The sequence below is a fragment of the Taudactylus pleione genome, unplaced genomic scaffold (genome assembly GCF_031769625.1).
Source record: "Taudactylus pleione unplaced genomic scaffold, aTauple2 ptg000083l, whole genome shotgun sequence".
Classification (NCBI taxonomy): Eukaryota; Metazoa; Chordata; class Amphibia; order Anura; family Myobatrachidae; genus Taudactylus; species Taudactylus pleione.
The window spans coordinates 6,410,845-6,417,193 of record NW_028284485.1 but is presented as its reverse complement, the minus strand read 5'-3'; the positions used below and the strand labels follow the sequence as shown (position 1 = coordinate 6,417,193).

The following is a 6,349-nucleotide window of genomic DNA, read 5'->3' as shown; positions in this document are numbered from 1 at the left end:
AAATTATAACACAATTTTAAAAGTTGCATTTCTTGTGTTGTGGATACATTTAAATAAATTACACTCTCTATATGAGTCCCAATGTGAGCTGAAATAAGCTGTGTATCATAGAGTTTTGTTTGTAATTATAAATTCATTGTTTGTAAAAAGATGTTTGTTTTACACTTTTGACATCTGATAGTCCAAGTGGATGTGAGCAATGTATATCAGATGGGGTTAGACATTCTCTGCAGCTTGGTGTAGTCAACTCTAAAGCGTTGGTAAGTCACTTTTTCACAAATGTGATTCTGTGAGTAATGCAGGCAATGTAGAACTGAATTGGAATAATTCACTATGCAGCTTGTGCAGTCCCTTTTGTCAATCCTGCAGATTCTTTTATATTTAAAATGTCCATGCAAACACTTTTGATGGAGCAGGGAGGTGTCCTTGCAGCAAATATTGCTGATCTTGAAAAGCTCCTCCACACCTGTACTTGAAAGTACTTGAAAGACAGCTGAATATTCAGAAGCCTAATATAGTTCCCTGTGCTTACACAGATTCATCAGCTGAAGCTTTATAAGCACAAGGAACACTCTACCCAGCTCTATCAAAAGTGTTTGCACAGATGTTTTCCATCTAAAAGAATCTGCAGAAATGACAAAGAGGGACAGCAAAAGCTGCAAAGTGATTTATTTCCATTCATTTCCACATCACCTGCATTGCTCACAAAATTTTACTCTCCTTTCCTGCTATCTACAAAATTATGTGTGTACATAGAAAGTAAGTAAATTGTATCTATTTTTTGTCATTAGAGATGAAATTGCAAGCAGTATATGCAAGCATGGTGGCATTAAAAATAATGAGCTATTATATGTTTTCAGAGCCTTGTGTGGTACTGTATCTAATTGTTGTAAAGAACCTTCAATGTGACTTGGAAATATAGCACTATTGCTCCAATGAATATTACCATTTCATGCAAGTCATTTCAGCAAGCATTAATAATGTGGTAGTGAAAAATATGTTTTTTGTTACCAGATTTCTGAGAAATATGGAGACACAATTTATAGGTTTATTGCATTTTATAACCAGGGTGGGTGTAGGTGACTTTTATTCCCTGAACAAACTCATCCAATATATGTATTCCAGTCTCCTTTACAAGAGATATGGGAGCAGTATTTATGGGCCTATACATTTATTTATTTAAATTTGCAATTTATTTGAACCAAATCTTCAAGAAGATTTGATATGAAAAATCAAAAAGATGATGTAATTTCCTTAATTTTAGATGACCTGCAAAGGCCTGTAAACAAATCATTTGTGGTATTTTTTGAACCTCCAAAAATGGGTTCTACATTGCCATGTAAGTACAGGCATGCATGTTCGGTATGTCGTAATGCAAATGTAAATACAGTTGAATATACTATAGTTACTTTAAATATGTTAATATTTGTGGGGTTACAAAAATGTGTAACTCTAAATCAAAGTATTTAAATTATATCCTTCATTTATTTTGCTCATTGGAAACTATTCTACCTCCCTTAAGGTAATTTTAAAAGGATCACTTTTTGTATCTAATTCATTTATATAGGTACAGTATCACAAATTATCCAAAATCCAGTAAATCATTATATTTTAAATCTAATAAAAAACATACTTTTTATAGTGCATGTAGCAAACATACTGTAACAATCAAACCCCCAATCATATATTTAATGCAATTTAATTTCAAATGTGCATAAAAACCAAATATACAGTATCTTTAGTTATATACTGTATATTTTCCCAGCATGTCATAAAAGTATGTTATAAAGAAAGTCAGATAAATCAGGTTAAATAATTAGAAACATAAACATTCACTACTCACACTGAAATAAAATGGGAATTCAAAGCTATTAGAAAAGCATATACAAGAAAACTAGAAGTACAGCTGTTAAATGGTTACATTTGCATTTTGACTTATTTGGAATCAAAGTCATTTTATTGAATTCTGAGCTTCAGTTTTACCAGGTGCAAAAAATATGTATTTTTTTTCATGGAACAATTGGAACATACAGATGAATAAGTACTCTCCAAAGTATCCATGTTACCTTCGTTACATTACTGGCAAGAGATACTAAAAGTTTTAACTGTGATAAAAACAATCACATAATAACCAGATGCATATTTAAAACATGATCTTTTTTTCTGCTTGAATATTCAATTTGAATAATATTATTTCTATTTTAGCACATAATTAGCAATTAAAAGAACAACAGCATGTGATCATGAAAGTAGCTATCATTGAAAAATTGTGGCAATATAATGGCAGCTGCTGTCTGTGTCATCTTCATTCAGCTGTTTTACCATCAGTCTAGAAACTAGTGAATTTACTCTTGCCAAATATACAGTAACAGCAGTTTTATATTCAAAAACAATAGTGCACTTTCTCCTTACCCGTTTACATTTTTTTTTTATTTGTTAATGTTTTAGAAAAATTTATGTTTTGGATTAAAGCCATTTTCTGGATTTAAGTTTTTTTTATTTGATTTAAATCTTTTTAACTAAACATAACAAAAATACAAACTAAAACATTCTAAATGTCTTTATAAAAAATCTACATTAATCTCTGTGATTTTTCATACAGCTTTTCAATCAAACCTATACTTCTTTAAATTGCAGTATAGCAAAGTGTGTCACCTTAGTTTGACCTTTTAGAAAATAAATAATTACTGGTAATATTTATCATTTACTTCAGTCCCTGAACTTACTTGTGCTGGGTACACACTTGTCGATATACTGCATATTGTTAGTTTGAATGACAATATATTGCATTTAAATTTGCAATATATTGCAAATTTAAATGCCCACCCAGTTGTGAAGTCAGGCCAGACTATCAAGTTGCTGTTTGTGGCAAGTGTATACAGATGACACTGGATTGGTCTGCTGACTTGTCCAATGTTTAGATGTGTACCAAGCATTAGACACACAAAGGTTAAATTTGTCAGAAGCTAATTAAATTATCAGTGTGTACTTAATGGATGAAAAGTGTAGGTTCAATTTATAGACTTGTCAATTTTTTTTTGACACTTATCTCAGCATTTTATTTTAGCTTTTCGGAATGTCAGAAGGCTGAGTTCTTACACACTGCAGCCAATGGAAGAGTGAGGAGCCAGGACACAGGTGCACTGTGGGAAAGAAATCGATCAATCTAAAATTGTTACTTACATAAGCTTAAATATAACCCTTAAACATTTATTTCATCAAAGTAAACAGTTTAAGCAACAAAAGACATGATTAGAAATTGAATTTATCAATTGGACATTTACATTTTGTGAAGTGGTATACTAAACCTAATGAAAACTGGTGGTAGACTAAATCATAGGATAACAGTTATTGAAGTGAGATTGATATACTCGTTTATCTACCAGTGTTAACAAAAGTGGGAAAAGCAGATGAGAATAAGTCGAGTGTGGCATAAAGAACAAATTAAAATATACTTTGCCATTTGCAGGGAACATATAAGGGGGAATTCAATTACCAATGATACCAGCAATCACGGGAGGTAGCCTCTGTGTTTAACGTCAAGGACTACTCAATTAGTCTCCAAAATTTGCCCGATAGTTGTGTTAAAATGTTTTAAATGAACATGTTAATGGCATTAACACTGGTTATTGGGCATTAACACTATGAATCCATGAAAAGTTCATGAATTCATGTGTTAACTGGCACCCTGTATCAGCACAGTTATCAGGGATTTCATTTCAGGTCTTATGAGACCTGAAAAAAATCCCCATTAAGTAGGGCTAATTGAATAGCCCACAGCGATCAATTAAAGAAACAAAAAATTAGTGCAGCTAATTGAATCTCACATAATGTATGTAAAAGGAGAAAATGTCACAATTTAAAATAACCTAGTCTGGGTAAAATTAAAGTTAAATTATTTCTGGCAAAAAAATTATCCCATTTTATATGTGGACTTATTGTAGGTTCCACAATAGATATAATTTTTGCACAGAAACTCAGACTTGCATAAAATAAAGTCAAATGTCAGAACTTGGTAATTGCCTGTGCTCAGAAAACTTTCTTGGTGCTATTCCTCCACATATCAAATCCTGGAAAAACTCACAGCTGTACTTTAGTGTAGGTGAGTGCAAATTGCAGGCTGCTTCTTTGTGCCTTATGTTATAAGGCTTGAAATAGATTTGTGTGGTGGATGGTTGCTTTGTCTTTTACATCTACCATGTCACTGAATTGGTGATGTAATAGCAGATGGTCAGCTGTGTGACACTCCATTCTCAATCTGTGTCTCACACTCCATCTCTGTAATCCTTCAACATGTTTTTCCTGTTAAACAGGCTTCCTCAGGGATAACTGATTCAATTATTGTGTGATATAAATTTTTAACAGGGTAATTAACAATAACATTGTTTCTTATTTTGTTGCAGTTATTAAACTTGGGAGAGAAGTAGAGAAAAATAAAGAGAAGGAAAGTGGATAATGTGGGGGAGGGGAAGGGTATTCATTTACTGAATTGACAGTGATAAGAACACATCAGTTGTGTAACCAAAGACAGATCAGTGGGGGCTTAGAGAGCAGTACTCTCTAGCAGTATCTTCAATACATGCTACATACATGCTGGCCACTACGACTTAGAATCAGCAGGAGGCACAACATCCAAACTGATAGTCATGGTTGGACAACTGCTCATGTGCATCTGGTGCCACCTGCCATGTCTCACAACACTGTGCTGAAGCACTGTGTTTAGTTCATGAGGTGAGAAACCTAAATATTACTGTTAACCCCTGCAATACTGATATTCTGCTTACTGTGGATACCAATGTATTACTGCTGTTACCCTGCTGTTATCAATAAACTGGTTAAGGTCTGTGTGGTCTGTCACTATCGCATTCCATCTGACACCTATTGTGACCACAACCCCAAAGGCTATATCAATAAGGAAAGTTTGTTTAATATCAGTATAATGATTTTCCTGGAGACAGAAGGTGCTGCTAAGATCTCCAAGTATGGAGGTGTAGTTTGAAAACTTAATGGGGCAAATTACAGATTCTGAGGGAACCATACATGAAGCAGGTGTTGGAAGTTGAAATAGAGAATGATTGGTTAGAGAGATAGGAGAACTAAGACAGAGTCACACAGACAGAGTAAATGGATAGTGTAGAGAAAAAAATAGTGATCCATGCTGTTAAAGGCTTTAGACAGATCAAGAAGGGTGAGAAAAAAATAAATGACTATTGGAATTGATAAGTAAGATGTTATTGGTAACTTTGCTTTGTTCAGTTTAATTAGTATGGAGGGAAAGAAATACAGATTGGACAATGTCAAGGAGGGAGTTATCTGAAAGAAATATGATAAGGTGTGTGCAGAAGAGTCTCTCAAGATAGGGGGATTTGAATATGGTGGACATGAGGAAAAGATTGACAATGTTTGTGAGATGGAAGCAAACACTAAAGGAGAGTGATCAAATGAGGCGAAAAGAGATATGACCAAAGAATCAAGTTGATGGCATGAAGAATAAAGAAGAGCATGGATTCATGCCAGCTGTAGGTGTGGAAAAAACACAATGAGGAAGAGAGAAATTGAAAGGGGGAGGTGTGGTTGGGGAAAATGGACTTGACATAAAGAGAGTTTTCTTTCTGATAGATTCTATATTGAACAAGAAATAAAATCAGATGCAGAGAAAGAAGAAAGTAAGAGGATGTGAAGGAGCCAATAAAGGGAGTTGAAGGTGGTGAAGTGCTGCTCAGGTTTGGAGAACATAGACTAGATAAAATCCTTGAAAAAAGACTGGCTAGTTATAGTGTAGAATGATAGAACAAAAAATGAACTTAAAGTGAAAGAATTCAGCAAGATAGAGAAAACTCCTTGATACAGATGCGCCAAGGTTCATTGTGGCTGATTGCACCACAAACATGCACGCACATTGTGCTATGCACCATTACATGCTATGGCATGTCCTCGATCATGGGAGTTGGCTACATTCAATCCTGTGGAGATGAGAATGCACATCTCTGATCACAGGAGTCCATCTCGCACCACGCATGGTACGATTCACTGCGCTACAGGCAAGGATGTAGCTGGGCATATCTGTATGTGTTCTTTAGTGATGTAATATTTGTGCAGGAACAAGGTAAGTTTTAAGCTCCAAAGTAGGAGTTTTGATCATCAGAGGCCGACTCCCGTCAGGTGGCAGGGGTGGAAAAGTCCAGGGCAAATCAAATAGCTCTATTATACAGGAAGATATCCTGGTTAGAATAAGTCATATAGGAGAAAGGAGATATTCTAGTGAAAAGTAGAAGGAAACTGAGTTAAGGGCATCAATATAGCATTTGTTAAAAGATGATTTGAGAGCATAGGATTTGGGTGAGTTGAT

At 34.5% G+C, this 6,349-nt stretch overlaps 1 long non-coding RNA gene across 1 annotated transcript in view; it reads left to right on the top strand.

Annotated features, from left to right (window-relative positions):
• The first annotated feature begins 632 nt into the window (after positions 1 to 632).
• LOC148532132 (uncharacterized) overlaps positions 633 to 6,349 on the top strand; it is a 38,375-nt gene continuing 32,658 nt past the window's right edge. Inside the window, exon 1 of the long non-coding RNA XR_015877775.1 lies at positions 633 to 759. This is a non-coding gene — a long non-coding RNA (uncharacterized LOC148532132). The remainder of the gene's footprint in view (positions 760 to 6,349) is intronic.